Below are 19,099 nucleotides of genomic sequence, written 5' to 3' on the forward strand. Positions count from 1 at the left end.
GATTCCAGAGGTCAATGGCGTGCCTGTGGACCGAGCGGGTGTTGAGCAGGATGCAATGTAGGTGGTTGGGATCGGATATCTGTTGTGAGTTCGTAGATGAGGAGTTGTTCTTGGTGCCGTCGAACTTGCAGGAGTAGCAGGAAAAGGGTCCATGGGTGTGTCCAGGAGCAGCTTGGACGCAGTTGAGGGAGCGGCCGGGGTTGAGGGCTAGGAGGGTGGTGGCATCGTAAGTAATGCGGGAGGGGTGGACTTTACGAGGACCAGGGGCTCTGGCGCTGGGCGCGGTCCAGGCGCGGACGGGCGTAGACGGGCTTACCTTTGGCGCACCTTTGGCGCGAATGGGGCGCGGTCGCTGCGCGTGGACGCTGCATGTAAGAGCAACTGTCATAAGTGGGAGGGGGGAGGGGCGAGGGAGGAGCAGCTGGGAGGCGGGTGCGTGTTGGAGGGGGCGGGCTCTGGCCAACAACAACAGCAATGGCGGCTGGGGCCGAAGCGCCGACCGGGTCGGGTGAAACCGATCAAGTAACTACGCGGGCGGCCACACAATGCCAAAGCAGGGAGCAGCTAATGCAGGAGCACAAATAAGCAAATAATGCAGCAAAGGACAGCAACACGGGCACACGATCTCGGGCAGGCAAATACAGCGTGAAAATAAATAAATAATGCAGCACAGTACAGCAATCACGGGCACGCGATCTCGGGTATGCAAATACAGTGTGAAAATAAATAAATAATGCAGCACAGTACAGCAATCACGGGCACACGATCTCAGGTATGCAAATACAGCGTGAAAATAAACAATTAGTGCAGCAAAGGACGATCTCTATGATCAGCAGCAGGGCTGCGCAACGATACCCAGCTTGAGGCAGGAGAGAGCGGGGGCAGGAGGGAGCGACCGTAACTGACGAAGTCAGGATGGTCACAGCGCTACGGTGTCTGGAGAGGAGGTTATGTTGTTTAGTGGGAGGGAGGAGCAGCTGGGAGGCGGGTGCGTGTTGGAGGGGGCGGGCTCTGGCCAACAACAACAACAACAGCAATGGCGGCTGGGGCGGAAGCGCCGACCGGGTCGGGTGAAACCAATCAAGTAACTCCGCGGGCGGCCACACAATGCCAAAGCAGGGAGCAGCTAATGCAGGAGCACAAATAAGCAAATAATGCAGCAAAGGACAGCAACACGGGCACACGATCTCGGGCAGGCACAGCGTGAAAATAAATAAATAATGCAGCACAGTACAGCAATCATGGGCACGCGATCTCAGGTATGCAAATACAGCGTGAAAATAAATAAATAATGCAGCACAGTACAGCAATCACGGGCACACGATCTCAGGTATGCAAATACAGCGTGAAAATAAACAATTAGTGCAGCAAAGGACGATCTCTATGATCAGCAGCAGGGCTGCGCAACGATACCCAGCTTGAGGCAGGAGAGAGCGGGGGCAGGAGGGAGCGACCGTAACTGACGCAGGCCCCCACAGACCCCCAAGGCTGCATTTAAAAACACTGGTAATAGTATTGGTGATAACGCAAAGTTAAAACATGGGACCTCTACAGTATTTTAAAAGAAGTAACTAGAGTTACAGCAAACATTAGCAAAGGCGCGTCTGACTGCTTCTTGTATCCACTGTACACCCGCGGTTGTGTCGGCATTTAATGACCTAATCCAGACGTGCAGGTGAAGCTGGACCACCAACCTCTAAAATGGCGACCAGTCAGGGAAAAGTTCTGGTATGTGGGACTTTCTCTCTGCACGATCGGGAATGCCTGTGGCAGACCAGAAAGACACCGAGGGAACAAGAGAGAGAGGAAGAAAACCCTAGAGATGCCCCCAGGATGCCCCTGTCTGTGAAGGTGTGGCAAGTAAAATGCACGCAGCAGCAAGTGCAGAGTAAACGCCCCCACTCACCCCCAAGACTGCATTTAACAAGCCTTGGCCGCGCGGCTGTGAAAGTGACACTGCCGCGCGGCCACGAAAGTGATCGCGATCAAGCGTGGCGAGCGATGCGCTTAATGAGCATGGCGAGGAAAGCCATATGGCGAATATGCTCATAAGCGCACGCCCGCGCGCGTAACCGAAAGCACTAGGCCACAGTAGTAGCCTTTTCTGAAGCCCTTACTAAAAGTCTCGCTAGGCCAGCGCATGCGCTGGCTCACGCGAGACCTAAAATCACTGGTAATGGTATTGGTGATAAGGCAAAGTTAAAACATGGGAGCTCTACAGTACTTTAAAAGAAGTAACTAGAGTTACAGCAAGTATAGCACATTGATTATACAATCACGCATTCCAATAAAATTCCTTCACAAGACTATTATAAATCAGTGTTCTAGAGCGATTCAATTTAATATTCCTAGTAAAAAAACGAGCATTAGGACTAGGAGAGGATATACATTTCAAACTGTGTCAAGACCTTACCACACGGGCATGTGATCATATAGATCAATCTCTCTGAATTGCAGTCAGAGAGATTGATCTATATGATTACATGCCCGTGTGGTCTGGCTTATATCGGACATACCACCAGAAAAGTCAAACTTCGTATCAGCGAACATAAGAGTACGATACGGTGTAATAAACAGTCCACCTGTCTGACGAACCACTTTTTAATCAAGAAGCATAAAGCTGATGACCTGAGGTGGTTGGTTCTAGAGCAACCCTTCATTCCACCACACATAACAGATGTCTCAAGGTTTCTTTTTATCAAGGAACAGCGCTGGATTTTCAAATTGAAAACTGACGTATCGGGGTTGAATGACAACATACCTTGGGTGTCCATTTGACCATCTGGGATTCTCCATGAAAATATCCCTTATAAATTGTCAACCCTTTACACTCTAAGACTGTAGCTCAATAGCTTGCTATACGCTCTACATGATGTAGATCCTCTCCAGTGACCATACAGAGTGGAGCAGACGTCAGTTATTTGTCAACATTACCCCAACATGCTAAAAGAACCAGGTTAGGCATTGGGTGCTCCGCTGGTGAGTCCATCTAATTTAAGCTCTGGGTTCAGCCCGCTTTGTTGCTGAAGGTTAGGACTCCTTCAACTCAGAGTGATCAACACACAATCCACCATGGTTTAGACCCATTATTTATATATTGATTAACATTTTGGAACAATGTGCCCTCTATATATCTTTCACACACTGTTCCTACATCTGCATTGTAGACTCAATACATTTGATCAATACTATAAATATTAGCGCAGGTACTTAATATCCCTGGAATGTGTACTGTTCTGCCATAGGTGCGTGATTATGCATGATTTTGACCTTGCGTGTAGCGCTTCAGGTAACCCCATGTCGCCGCTCTGGTATTTTCCCAGGTGATATGAATATGTGAGAGTGAATGGACAAACGAAGCGCAGCTTTGCCTTCCCGTTAGTCTATTGCATGCATTGTTTACACGCCACTGGGCATGCGCGCGCTACGGGCACATTCACATTTAACTAAAGGCATGCTCTACTTTCTCGCGCATGCCCAGTGCACGCGCCGCTACAGACACACCCCCTGTTACCGGCGGCTTACATCATCGCGCATGCTCGGCGTTTGTTACACAATGTGCTGAGACGCGACGCATTACCGCGCATGCGCAGTACATGGTTTAGACGTAGATCGGCAGCAGCGATAGGACTACAGCTGCTGCCATTCCTTCCAATTAGCCTGGGTATAAATACACGAGCCTCACCTCTCCTCGTTGCCTCCCCTTCGGCTTTGGTGTTAGCCGAGAGGTACCGACGGAGAGGTGAGTAGACAGATCGTGGCACGCTCCTTCAGGCTGTTTGGGGGTCTCTTTTTAAGGACTTTGATTCTGGGAAGGAAAACCCTCTAGGCTGATGTATATTCCCAGCCTGACTTTAAGACTGAGCCTTTCTCCTTTTCCTTACCATCAGAGTATGGTCATAGGTGCAGGCGAGGGTTTCTTCTTGTCCTCTTACATTTCAGTATAGGGCTAAGGTTTTTTCACTCAGGCTCACTACCCTTTTAAAATTCATCTTTGAGCAATACAGTTTATTCCTATCACTTGACTGTATGTTGGTCCTGATTGGTCAACAAACTGATAACTTTACAAGCATTAGTTGGTCAATAGGAGTATTCACTCCTGGTTGACCTAGCCAATCAGCGACCAGACATTAGTGTGTCTAGCAGTTATACCTTCCCTTGATCTCCATGGTACTGTGATCGGTGCGGGCAAGCTTACAACCAGTTTTTTACATGCACAGACTGTATAACTTAGCATTGACTTGGGGTATTTTACAGACCTTTGAGTTACTTAGGCTTACATGCTTTATTTTATTTCTGTGCATAGAGCGGGGCCTCAATCTCCGAGCCGTTGCCGGGTGAGGTGAGGCTTGACTCCCACATATTGCTGGGTAAGTCTTCTATACTTTGTTTGAAAATTATGTTCAGCAATGACTGTGGTTTACTCTAAATGCAACCTTTTATTTTGTTTGGCCGTTCTAGTAGGGACTAGCCAAGCTGAGTCTAGTATATGGTCCTTACAACGTGACAAGTTTGTTATGTTTCAAGAACAAACAATAGTTGTTGTCTTTTTGTTTCCATTTACAGGATCACATCCTCTATCAACTACTGGTTCGAGAGGATACGGTAGGATGGTCTACATGACCACTCCAGTAGTTTGGACAGTCCGTTAACAAATAATTTGGTCTGTCCTTTTCAGTTTTCACTTTACACAAAATACTTGAGTGTACCTTTGCAGTAGCAAGATCTTATGTATGTGGCCCTGAAGAATGCCGGTGTAATTTCACCATTGGCAGAAACATGTTGGCCTAATTCACAACACAGCAAAGTATCACAGTGATTTTTTTACACTGTTCTACACTTCTTTTTTAACCTGGCGTCCTGGTGAATAACAATAAAAAAAAATTCTTTTGCCTCGACCGTCATTTTAACATCACTCCTTTTTGTTTGCACTGCACTTTTTCAGCACCACTCTGTGGCATGGACACTTCTACAATATGAACCAGTAGTGTGTGTTGTCTGGCCAATTCATCTGGGCTTGGACTCACCACCCTGGTTAGACGTCCTACATGACGAGGCTCCGCCAAGTGGGTGGGCTGATAGGATATCTATCATATACTTGTGTCATATGACCACTTGGTCTGGTTTAGTGCAATCCAAAAGTGTGGTCTCCTAAACAGGACCGTATAGGCTCAGCTTTGTTGATTAACAGACCCTCCAACTCTTTGTGTTCGTTGTAGCTTGTTTAGGGGTATTTGAGTTTGGATGGTCTATAAATATACTCCCCTTGACCCTCCTTAATCATTGTTTTTCTGTAAATAATGGGTCCTTTTCACACATTACTCTGCGTGATAGGGGTGTTCCATGGCTGTTGCTGTGGGTGTTCCCCTGCAAAATCCAAAGAACTTGTAATGCGTCAGATTCCTACGCCAGAATGGCGCAACAAGTAGAAATAATTTTATTCTGCTGCACGCATAGGAGAAAATGATGTTTATGATTGTTTTTTGCGCAGAGAGGTGCCTCTTTCTACACAAAAACAATCATCCCCACAAGCAAAGGCTCCCTTAATAAAATGACACAAGGGTGCCTGCGCTGGCACATGGCAGCCAGTTGTGCACCAGCGCAATCTAGGCTCCAGGATGCATAGTATTGTTATTAATACGGATCCATGTGCTGTGAAAATGACGCAGCATGGCACAGCTAAATGGCTTCCGTCATTGCGTCATTTTCTTGTAGATGAGGCCTAATAATCCCAATATGAAAATAATAACTTTCTTATGTATACTCCTTGTTAGGAGAAGCCCAGTGTAGGGTCACGGCAAGGGGGTGAGAAGTAAAGATGTGTATCTGCAAGGCTATTATTTAAATCGTTCTCTGTCTTTCTATTCAACTAATATACACTCCTTTCTCCAAGGTGTGGATACAAAACCTTTCCATGTGAGTATGATACATTTTCAATGCAAATATATCCTTCAGGAGATGGTATTTCAGGGCACTAGAGCACGAGAAGCTCTAAACAGTGGCAGTTGTTCAATAATTTATGCAATGTCCCTGTCGTGACTTACAAAAGTATATTTTTGTTTACAATTTTTAAAATACTTTTAGATTACGTTTTTGGAAATATTTTCTATTATGTTATTTTATGTTGTGGTATGGTATGTTATGGCGCTGTTAAGATTCATCATTAGTTAATATTACAAACATATAAGGATGCACAAATATTTTTCACATTGGCTCGCTCTCTTATACTTTACCTACCATTCCCAGGCCCTCATCTAGAAAACAATGACTATATTTACCATTACCATATGATTAACAAACCACTTTCGAAGCCTAGCCTTGTCTGGTGGGAGCAACGCACTGGACAATGCCAAACAATAATAACAATATTAAAGAATGATTTATAAAATGTTCGAAAACTTTGAAATTCGTTTCCATAGCCTCACTTTGAGCCCCCGTCTGAGAGCTCACATTGTTTTACCATCTCTATCACTCCCACTGACGAACTTAAGTGAACGTTTAACCAACTTTAATACACAATTAGCTTCTACTTTTCCCACTTCATTGCCTCAGCATGAATATGTTGCTGGTGTGATAATCCTGTTGAAGCAAAGGCCTGTGTGACTTCTCAAGGGTGTAACATCATCATCATGACCCAACTGACCCTCTCTCTTAGCATGCTTCTAAAATGATTTCTCTCCACCATTGTGCTGCACTTGGCATCTTATTTCCTGTCCATCTGGTTGAGGCTCAACCCAGACTCACGAAATACAGCACCATCTTGACCAATATAATTCTTTTCTGACAGGTGGTGAAAAAGTCACAGCCTGCCACATCAAGATAGTGAATGAGTACAGTCTCTTTCCTCTTTGTATGAAATTTGGAATACACAACTGCTTCCTTGTAATAAAATAATGTTTATTTCTTCTACCGTCCCCACTTCAGCAGCAGATCCTCTGGCACCAATAATGACAGCCATGGAACGTTGTATGTGACTCGTCACAGTCACATCAAACACAGAAAAAAACACACACTCTGCAGGAACACCCATAAGCACCATTGAATCTACAACTAAACTGGCAGGTTTGAAAAATGAGACCCGGCTCCTGGTTCATACATCTCTACTGGCCCAAGTGTACAGACATTTGCCATTCATTACACTATCATGCACTCCAATACAATTTAATTTCTTTACAACACTAAATATTATAAATCAGTGTTCTTAAGAGATCTAATATTCATAGTAAAAAATATGATGCGTTTACCCGTTAGGACCAGAAGAGAGGATTTCCAGGGGTCAGCTTGTGTCAGAATCTAACTTGGGCAACATATACAAGTCCAAAGCAGCAGATGTACAATAACATTCACAATGAATCACAAATGATGCTCTCAACAACCTGCACCCAGTCCTTGATGACGTCTAAAATGTGGCTGCTATAGATGCTAGAATGCACTTTGCTGCAACAGAAACAATCGCAAACAATGTTCTGCACAAATATCTGAAAGCTGCCTTTGTTTAGAAGCTTGGTATAAAAATAAAACCTACCCAAAAAATGGCACTTACATTGATGTGAAAACATGTCCTGAGGCGGAGCCACAATGTATATTGGGAATATGTGGTGATGCTTAGCACTAATATTCACAACTTTATTTATGTTTCAGCTCATAGAGTTGTGAGTAGCACCTTATTTGTTATGAGTCATGCACAGGGATTTGAACAACCTCATTTTCATAATATGAAGCTAGTTGAACCCCATTTCCAAAATAGAAACGTTGTCCAATACATCCAGCTTGACCCTATGTTTATTGTGAGATGGTTGCAAGTGTACAAAAACCCAGCATGACTGCCTTGTTAAACCTTCACAACTCTATAATATACCTAATGTGGTACTTGTCTAATGTGTCTATGTAGATGGCCTCACCACAGCAACCCAGCCAGAAAATAAAGTCACAATAGATGTAAGAGTGAAACTCTCCCTGGGCTATTGAAAATGCTTTAAACAAACAATTTTATCTGTATAAAAATAATAGCTTTCTGATGATTTCAGAGTAGGATTTCCTTGTTACGAGAAGCAGAGTGTAGGATAAGGCAAGTGGGTGAAAAGCAGAGAGGTGTACAGGTTTAAAGCTATTGTTTAAATCTTAATCTGTCCTCTAGTCAAATATCCTATTCTACTCCCTACAGGGGTGTGAATACAATACCTTTCTGCGTCAGAGTATGTCACATTTTCAATACAAACCTAACACTCTGGAGCTGGACAGTGCACAGTTGTTCATTAACTGATGCAATGTCCCTGTCTTGACCTATGCAAGAACATTTTTGGCTCTAGCACAGCGCAAGGAGCAACTCCACATGGTCCGTGACTGGCTACCCGCCCCTCCCAGCTTCCCACACCGCACCTTGAAGGATTGACATAAGCAAGTTGTATTTGGAAGGCGGGGGTCACGGATCCCCCGGCTGTATTTATTATACAAAAACAATAAAATTATGAATAACAGCATTACATCAATATGTTAGAAAAACAAAATTCTTTAACATTAGATTACAGTATTGAAGACAGATATCAAAGGCTAACCTTAACAAAAGTCTAATACAGCGTGTTTCCTATTCGAATCTAACATCCTGTCTGAATTTTGCATTCTAACATTTCTGGCCCGACGGCAAGGTTGCTAACCGGTGTCAAGTCCTAATAACCACGCCCATACCTACAGGTGCGCATGCGCGACAGGGGACCGCCTACCCCGTCGGTATCTTGAACTCCATTTAACCAACAAGGAGGGCCCTTACACTCTGCGTCATTTGCGGACGTCATGATGTGTGTGCGGGGGGGGCTACTGGCCTAAGGAAAGCGTGACTCCCTCCCCCGCATTTTTAGCAGCTAGCCGATATTCCAGCCCCTGAAGTTCTAGGAGGGACCAGTGGCCCCTCCCCCTGGGGCACCCCCTCCGTGGATGGTGACGACCCCCCTAGGACCTTAAATTGCTGCTCACCGATCATGACCTTACCACCTGACCAACCCTAATAAATAAGACGATGAACCTAGAGAAGAAAAAGGAGAACCTCACTAAAGGACAACTACACTCAAATAAAAACCAAACCATAGTAACCCAAGGCATGCTGCACTAGTGGGAAAAAAAGGCCTAGGCATACATAATATCACATTTTTTAATGGCAACATAATCAAAGCTAAAGTTGGAAAAAAGGCCTAAGAATACAAAACCATAATTAATCACAATATTTCACATGCTATAAACGGGAAAAAAGCCTAAGTTTATACAATCACGTCAAACTTCCTACACAGTAACGGGAAAAAGGCCAAAGTTCAAACTTACATAGTACCTAGGACTCGCACTCTTTAGTAGAATGTTTTCTAGGGCTGGTGGGTGGGGAAAATTAGAAGCCCCGAGTGTGGGGCACACGAGGTATGCGGGGAGCGAGCCAGGGACAAAGAGGGAGCCCAGCTCGCTCCCGAGCTTCTTAAAGGGATACCGCTCTAGGGGGTCGCCGGCCCAGGCGGCCCGCCCCCCAGGGAACCCGCTCCCCTGCCCCGGAAGCTGCCCAACCGCTTCCGGGTCACGGGGGAGGCATCGGCCATTCGTGGTGGAGGCGCGACGCGCGTGTCATCAACCCGCGTCACAGCCCCCACCACCCAGAGGCCGGAGGAGGGGGGGCGCCGCACTGCCATGTAGGCGGGAGGGCCGAGCAGCCCCCCCTTTTCACATGGTCCGTGACTGGCTACCCGCCCCTCCTAGCTTCCCACACCTCACCTTGAAGGATTGACATAAGCAAGTTGTCTTTGGAAGGCGGGGGGTCACGGACCCCCCGGCTGTATTTATTATACAAAAACAATAAAATTATGAATAACAACATTACATCAATATGTTAGAAAAACAAAATTCTTTGACATTAGATTACAGTATTGAAGACAGATATCAAAGGCTAACCTTAACAAAAGTCTAATACAGCGTGTTTCCTATCCGAATCTAACATCCTGTCTGAATTTTGCATTCTAACATTTCTGGCCTGGCGGCAAGGTCGCTAACCGGTGTCAAGTCCTAATAACCACGCCCATACCTACAGGTGCGCATGCGTGACAGGGGACCGCCTACCCCGTCGGCATCTTGAACTCCATTTAACCAACAAGGAGGGCCCTTACACTCTGCGTTATTTGCTGATGTCATGATGTGTGTGCGGGGGGGCTACTGGCCTAAGGAAAGCGTGACTCCCTCCCCTGCATTTTTAGCAGCTAGCGGATATTCCTGCCCCTGATGTTCTAGGAGGGACCAGTGGCCCCTCCCCCTGGGGCGCCCCCTCCGTGGATGGTGACGCCCCCCTAGGAGCTTTAATTGCTGCTCACCGATCATGACCTTACTGCCACAGGCCAGCATTGTTTCCCGACGATCTGGCCCCCCCACAACTCCTGCCTGAAGGTCATCCCTACCTCACAAAGCCCTTCAAACAAGCTAGGACATTGTCGCACCATATTGCATTCCCTGCCTCAGTCAAATGGACCCCATCTTGTAAGTACAAATCATCCCCCCAAATGGTCCCATGTGGGATGGTCTGTAAGTGGGTGGTTCGGAAAAGTTTTTCTAACTTGGTATTGATCCTCTTTACCGAGTGATTAAATGCCCTGACGGAATCACCCCCACGCCACTGCAGCCGAGGTATAAGCTGAGACCAAACTACAGTGCAGTCAGGGCAAACCCTCCTTACCCAACCCGCTGCTGAGATGATCTCTTCTAGGAGGACCCTCCTACCCAGTCTAGCCAGGTCATTCCCTCCCAGGTGAATAATTACCACCGTCGGCGGTGTTGCATGTTGGGCGACTAATTCTGCAAAGAAACCCTGGAATTGGCTGAGGCAGAGACCCCCCCTCCCGAAGAAGGAGATGGACAACCCTTTGTGCTCTAGCTCCCTTCTACCCTTGCCTGCAAAAAAGACATGTTTAGCATGATTCACATATGAATGACCAACAATCCAAATCCTGCCTGAGTGCGTCCTGTGTTCCTGATTGTCCACGCCGCGATGAGATGCGGATGAACCTGGATGATGGCCTGCAGCGTGTCCTCCGCCTGCGTCACAGAGCGAAGAAACTGCAAAAAAACAGAAAACAACCTAATGTTAGCAAAGTTCTAGGTACTTCACAACATGTGTACCCGCACATAACGTTTATAGCAATTGGATGACCATCTCCCAATCTCTTAACACTGTTCACCTGCAAACCCCTTGTGGTTGCCTCAGTGGCAGCGCCTATCCTAAAGGAGTGTGTGCCAAATTCCTTCGGGTCAAGGCCCACCCTGGTAATGGCCAGTTCCATGACTCTTCTGAACTGGTATTTAGTTAAAGGGGTGCCATCGGCGTGCAATAAGAGCGGCCCACCCAACAATCCACCTCGCTGCTTGAGGAAGGTCTCCACATGGTGTACCGGGCAGCAAGGATTGGCCCTTGCCCTATGCAGAAGCACAGTCTCCCCCCGCGCCTCCTGATCAGTTTTTGATCTCAAAATTGTCACCCACAATGTATCTCCCTGTATTGTTGTGTTCAGGAACTGAATACCCCCTTGCCTATCTGCCTTGGAGGCTGCAACCAACTCGCTCAGTCTCAGAGCCCCATAGAAGGCCAATGTGAAGGCTGCTTTGAACAAATGTATCTCCCAGTCTGAACTACAAATGTCATGCAATGCAGGCAGTAGTGCTGTCAGCCTCCCCAAGCCTATTGGTTTTCTAGTGTCAGCTGTGCTACCCTGTAGGCGGCGCCAACCCCTCAGGCCCTTACGCACTACAAAACTATTAGTTGGGTCTTTTACTCCCCTTGCCTGTGCGTAGAAGGAGACAGCTGCCCTATTCCTGTTAGCTGTTGCCACTGAGCGACCCTCCTGATGCAATCTACCCAGATAATCTGCAAAGCTATTCTCCAGAGCCCATTTGGATTCCCAGTCTCGCCCTAAGAAAGTACTGTATGAACCAAACGCCCCTTCATACGCTGCTCTTGTCTTGGGGGCTAAGCTAGCAGCCACGAGGTCCTGTAATTTAGGGCACCAATCTGCCAGAGTGTTGCCGGGAAGTGAGTCGGTGTAGGTTCTGCTGTTGGAAGATGTTCCCTGAATACCTGCAATTTTTGGCGAGAGAGTGCATCAGCTGCATTATTGAGGACACCTGGCACATGTCTTGCCCTGAATATAACATTCAATTTCAAGCATCTCAACACAATCTCCTTCAAGAGGCAGAGTATGAACCTACAGCGTGCAGCTTGTTGATTAATACACTCTACCATCGTCATGTTGTCTGACCAGAAGATCACTGATTTGTTGCGCAGATGTTCCGGCCAGACCATCAATGCAACCCATATGGGGAACAGTTCCAGAAAGCCGATGTTTTTTGTCAACTCACTGCACACCCAGTCGTTCGGCCACCTGTGGGTGACCCACTTGTTTCCAAGGATGGCACCAAACCCAACACTTCCAGCAGCATCAGTCCATAAACCTAAGTCTGCTGAAGTAGTGGGGGGGCCGGACCACACGACCCTGCCATTGAAGCCCTCCAGAAATGCCAACCATATGTGCATGTCCTGGCGAACCTCAAGTGACAGTCTAGTGCGGTGGTGTTTTTCTCGCAGACCTTTCATCACCTGCGCAATTGAGCGAGAAAAGGGGCGAGCCATTGGGATCACTCTCAACGCGAAATTCAATTGGCTTGCCGTTTCCTGGAGCTGTTGTAAAGAGACCTTCTCTCTGGACAGGCACGCGTGCGGTGCTGCCTTGAATTTTGCCACCTTCTCCTTTGGGAGCCTAAAACAACCCTCCACAGAGTCTATTTCATGCCCAGAAATTCTAAGCAAGTGGCAGGCCCCACTGTCTTTCCTGGCGCCAGCGGGACCCCAAGAGCCCGCATGAGCATGCAAAATTCCTGCAATGCCCGCGCACACTCCTGAGACCCAGCCTTGCCAAGGAAGAGAAAGTCATCCAGGTAGTGCATGACCTGTTGATGCCCGGTTGCCTGCCTCATTACCCATTCCAAGAAGGAACTGAACATCTCAAAATAGGCACAAGAGATAGAACAACCCATAGGCATGCATCTGTCCATGTAATACTTCCCATCAAACTTGAAACCCAGCAGGTGGTGATCATCCTGATGCACCAGGAGAAGACGAAATGCCGACTCTATGTCAGACTTGGCCATCAATGCCCCTGGGCCCAGGCCCCTAAGCAACTCTACCGCTTGGTCAAAAGAGGCGTATTTTACACTGCAGACATTCTCATCTATAGCATCATTCAAGGATGCCCCCCTTGGGGCTGAGAGATTTTGAATGAGTCTAAACTCGCCTTTCTCTTTTTTGGGGACAACACCAAGTGGGGAACAAACAAAGTTGAGCACTGGGACCTCATCATAGGGCCCTGCTATCCTACCCAGGCGTAATTCTTTCTCAATTTTTGCAGCCACCACACCTGGGTTATGCTTTACTGACAGTTGATTCCTACACTCACTCTTACCTATGTACACTCCTGCAGGTATCCTGAAACCCTGAGAAAAATCCTCCTGAAGTAGTTTAGCCGCTGCGTGATCTGGATATCTGTTCAGCCAAGGAATCATTGCCATGACATCAATGGGATTATATGATACTATACCCCCCTCTTGTCTATTCAGGATTCCTTCTCCCCTTGGTCCCCTGGTTGCCACCCTTAAATCTGCAGGAATTCTCAGGGTGTGAGGGATGCCCGCACAAGGCACAGGCGTGTCTAAACTTACATTTGCCCGCTGCCCTAGTGCAGGACCGTTTGTGGAAATCCCAGGATACGCACTTTTTATCCCCCCAACCCTTCCCCTTTCCTGGTACCTCACTTCCTTGCGCATGCCAAAAGGGCTGTTGGGGTTTTGATGGGTATATTTTCTGTGACCCAGTTGACCCCATTGCTGCTGACCCCCCAGTTATCTGGCTGTACCATGACAGGGAATCTACCGTATCCCATGTTAAGGATGGGTTGAATTCTTTAGCTTTCCTGAATGAAATGTCATATTCCTTCCACCCATCCCCTACGTGTTTCTCACTCCACATGGCAATCCTGCTATGATAGCAGGCCATTTCTGCCTGTATATTGGGTAATTTTTCAGCAGTAATGGCACTGAACACGGAAAAGGCCCTCATCCAGTTAATAAATGTCTCCTCTACCCTGAACTTAACCAATTCTGTCCTCCATTCACTGGGCAACATTCATTCTTTTCGTGACCTGGCATATTCAGGTTCCCTATTATCAATTAGTAAAGAGAAAATGTTGATAAATTTTCCTGCCCAGATCATCTCCTTCACAGCCTGAGACACATGTTGCGCCAAATTCTCCCTCCTTGAGGGCATAGCACCATCCTCTAGTAATGGCAGGGCCACCTTCTTACCACTATCACTGACTTGCAGTGTAGCACCATCCTTCTTAGCCGTCTGTTTGCTGGAGGAACCTGTGTGGGAAGGAAATGGTGCCAATGGTGCCCCTTCACCCGCCCTGGCCAACTTAATTATCTCAACCAGCTTCAAGGCTTCCGCCGAGTGATCTTGAGACAATGGCAACACCCCCCCCCCCCAACTGTAACCAGGGTAATACGGCGGCCATTTGGGATGCCAGTTCAACTGGGACGGCGCTGGTCGGTGGTGTTGGGACCCCGGCGGGAATGGGAGTAGTGGTCACGGGTGTGACAGGGGTAATGACCCCGAGTGGGGCTACCGGCACTGCCGGAATCACAGGAGCTGGTACCGCTGGTGTGATCGGGGGGCATTAAGGAAGTATCCAGGGGCACTACTACTGGCATTCCCTCCACCCCGCGGTCTCCCTGGGCACCGTGCCTACACTTTTCTTGGACTTGCCCCTCTTAGGAGGGGTGACAAAGTCTCCTCTGGGCAATGGCGGATTAGTAATCCTTCTCGGCCTGACTAGTGGTCCCGTAGGGCCGTCCAACCTCTGATTAATTTCTGCCACACTCCTACCTAACTCGTCCATTTTACTGAGGCGCCTATCCATCGCGGTCATCTTGTGCATCATAGTCTGCATCATGAGCTCCATGTGAGCACTCTTATTCACTGCACCCGTATTTACTCGCGGCCCAGGCATTCTAGCACAATACCCTGGAGTTCTGGACTTTTTGGTTCCGTCCAGAGGTGTCAGGGAACAACACCCAAAGACCCCGGAGTTCCACCTGCCTTGGTGCGCAAATGAACAGAAACACGGGCTTCTCGATGGTGGCGTCAAAGACCAAAGGTTTATTACTGCAGGGACACAGAAGTCACAGAAACTACGCATGAGCAGTATCTAGGAGCCTGTTCAAATTGTACAAAGAGGGTTGCTCCTTACATACTAAATTTTGGCCTTCAGGCGAATTCTTCACATGTTGGTACATTCCCAAAACCTTTGTGTCCTAAACAATAAATATTTGGCGTTACACAGGAACCGTCGATAAAATCTGATACCAAACATCTACGAAGAGGGGTTCCCACTAGTTCATCACAATCCCTTGTCAATATTGCATTCAAGAGCCGGACCGCCTCATCGTAAATTTCGTTACCTCCCCCTAATAAAGATTCAGAAAGAAAGGAACGGAGCCAGGTGTGGAAGATAGTAAAGCGGGATAAGAGATGTTTGTGGGTTGTAAATGGGCAAGGCTACCGGCTTCGGCCGCCTAATCGTGATCAGGACAATGGACACGAAGACCAGTTTAGCAGGACTGGCCTCGGGCAGAGGAGGCAGCCTTTGTCGAGTCATGCAGCTACAGCGTGATCTGGTTTAAGGTGCACGTGTCATGAAAGAGGTGAATCTCCGGCTAAGGCTACGTGTCCTTAATCGAAATGAAGTGATCAGAGGTTATTGCGTATGTGAGGGCAAGAAACACAAAATGGCTGCCATGATCTAAGATGGATGCCGTGGGTAGATCAGAAATGTGTTCATAAAAGGAGTGCTCTTGCTCGTAGCGTAGCGAAAACACCAGGATATGCTAAATGGATCATTTGCGGTTCGCCGATACCAATATTATGTATTTCCGACAATATTGAAAACACGGGTTCAAATCGTCACGGAACCTCAGACCCTCCTTTTGCCCTTACATAGGCAATTACTCAGTCTATGTCAGAATCTAATTCTATGCTCATCAGGTCAGTGACATGCTGTTGTATCATCATCCTTTCTCGTGCCTTTTCTCCAAACGCAGGTGGTTTCCTAAAACAAGTTGCAGCACAAAGACTACACAGAGCAGGACCACACTGGATAATCAGGCAGCATGAGAATAGGAATACTAAGATGACACCAATGACCATTAGAACCTTCCATCCCCACGCTGAGATCAGAGTCCAAAACCACTCCATGAAGGACCAGTTTCCCTTGTCTACGTGTATAGAGTTGGAAATCTTGTGTAGCTTAGAGATCGCCTCATAGACTGTTGGAGCATTATTAGGAATAAAGACACAGCAGCTCGATTGGATCATTCTGCACACCCCACCTCGATCTGCAAGTATAACGTCTAGAACCATACGGTTCTGTAACGTCATGAGTCTATCCGCCTGAAGCTCAGCTGTCAGATTGCTAAGGGCACCAGCAGTTTCGGTAATAGTAGATTCAACTACCCGTGTTAGCTGACGTATGTTTCTACTATTGGCCATAGGCCCCCAGAACGGAAGGAAACCTTTGAAGAAGTCTCCAGCTTCCTGACCAGCAGTATCTTCTTTGCTGAAGACACCTCTCGCTACTCTGGTCTTGTGGTAATCAGATGAAGCAGTGTATGTCGGGGGTAACAATCGAGCAATATAACATGAACCTGAAAAGTCGGCAGGCAACCATGTATAAGCTCTGTCTCGACAGATGAAGTAGGTACCCCTAGTAGTAAGAAAAGCAGGGGAAGAGTTAGCCGGAAACACATAAGTCTCTACGCACTCACTCCTCCCTAGCTGAGCTCTCGGATTTCTCCCATTACCTTGCAAACAGACCTGACCTCGGTGAGGTACGACCCAGATTGGAGTTGAGCTTTTACGCTTGCTTTCTCCCAAACTAAGGCGATACTCTGAAGAATTCCAACTCAAATATACTCGCAATTCGTCTCTAGGGTAAGATGGAGTATTATTGACGTCCTTGATCATGTCAATAATTCCCTGGACTAAAGCTTTGTTGGCAGAGTTATATTTAGTAGAACGTGGTGGACGTGGAGGATAGGTTTCAAGGGCATAAGCAAAGATGGTTTGAAGGGCCTGAAATGATCCATTGGAGCTGAAAGGCAAAACCAGATAAGGAATACCTTTATCCATAGTGTGGGGTATCAAGCCACACACCCAGCAGTCTGTAGTGTTAACTACCAGTTGGTGTTGATGCAAGAGCTGTACAAAAGTGTTATTAATGAATTCTGAGCATCGGGCTTGCTCATGTTCAGGAAACGAGTAAAAAGAGTGTATAGAGGAAACAGTAGAAGTAACAGGATCAAGGGGAGGTACTGTAGTTACTGGCACAAAAATCCAACTCATACCGAAAACGATTCCACCCCCCAATGTTATCAAAACAATCAAGAATGTAATGGCACATTGTATCAAAAAGCATTTGCTGTGAAGGATTCTGTAAAGTCTGTTTCTGCGAACATAAATCACATTTTCTCGTTGCAGCGCAGGAAGCTCCATCTTCTACAATCCGCTCGCGACCACTGATGATGTGTACGTAGATGAAAATGCCTCTATCAGCCCTAGGAGTTCCCAGAACCAACAGAAAGATCGACCTTGTGTCAGACCCCCGCAGATTCAACTAGGCACACAGACACGACCCTACGGCTACCCAGACGGCAAGGCAATTTTAAAACAACAAAACAATAGCAAACTTCCTGGCTGAAGGCAAAAGTTCAAAATTTCAAAATATCACAATGGGCAGTTGCCTGCTTTATTTGTCCATATTACGATTTCGTAAATTATATCTTTGCTTCGCAGGTACTGTCTGATCAGCAAATAGCGTATCACTGGTAGCTGTTGCAGTGTTCAAGTTCGCAGATGACAGAGTTTTTTCTGATGCAGGGGACAAATGTTCAGAGTTCAAAGGAGTCTTTTCAGAAGGAGAGTCAGAGCTTGGAGTGTCAGTGATCAATTCGGCATCGCTGAAAGGGATGAACTTCGGCGTGCGTTCAAATTCGGAGGAACCAATTCCCTTCTTCACCCAGTCGTCGTAAGGAAGTGGCAAAGGTACACGCTTGACGTGAGATGCGTGCACCCAATGCTTGCGACCAGCTACACGAACTGCGGTTCTTGTCACAAGCAGAACCTGGAAGGGGCCGATGTATCTGGGCTGAAGGTTCTTCGTCCTCGCGAAATTCCTGATTACGACTTGATCGCCGGGTTTCAGCTGATGCCCTGGACTCTCCGGAGGCTTTGGTAAAGCATCGAAAACCTGTTGGTGAATAAGACTCAATTTAGCAGTCAAGTCGTAAAGGTAGTCTATCAACATAGGATATTCTAGAGAACAAAACTCCTTAGGCCTCGGCACACCCCAAATATTTGCCGGGCGGCCAAACACGATTTCATATGGGCTAAGCCCCACTCTTGAATGTACGGTTGCTCTCGTGGATAACAAAGCCAAAGGAAGTGCGTCTGGCCAGGGTAAACCTGTGGATGCTTGTATTTTAGATAGTTTCAGCTTGAGGGTGCCATTGTAACCTTCCACTAAACCAGCAGACTGGGGATGGTTCGCACTGTGGAACTTTTGTTTCAGACCTAGGCCGGCACACACACTCTGCATAACTTTCCCTATAAACTCACTTCCGTTATCCGACCATACAATCCGTGGCATACCGAATCTAGGGAAATATTCTTTGAGAAGAATTTTGGCAGTTGATAGGGCAGTGTTGTCCTTTAGTGGGTATGCTTCGATCCACCTGGAAAAAGCACAGACTACCACCAGGACATATTTCAAATTATTACAGCGATCCATGTGAATGAAATCTAACTGTATCACTTCAAAGGGGCAGGAAGGAGGAGCGAAGTGACCAGCAGGAGTTGGAGTTCCCTTGCCAGGATTATGCATCAGGCATACCATACAATTTTTCACCACTCTCTCTGCACACTTACTGATCCCATCATTCTTCCAGACCGGAGCCAACATCTTACAGATTCCTTTAG

Source organism: Lissotriton vulgaris, chromosome 2_2, assembly GCF_964263255.1.
Source record: "Lissotriton vulgaris chromosome 2_2, aLisVul1.2, whole genome shotgun sequence".
Taxonomy (NCBI): domain Eukaryota; kingdom Metazoa; phylum Chordata; class Amphibia; order Caudata; family Salamandridae; genus Lissotriton; species Lissotriton vulgaris.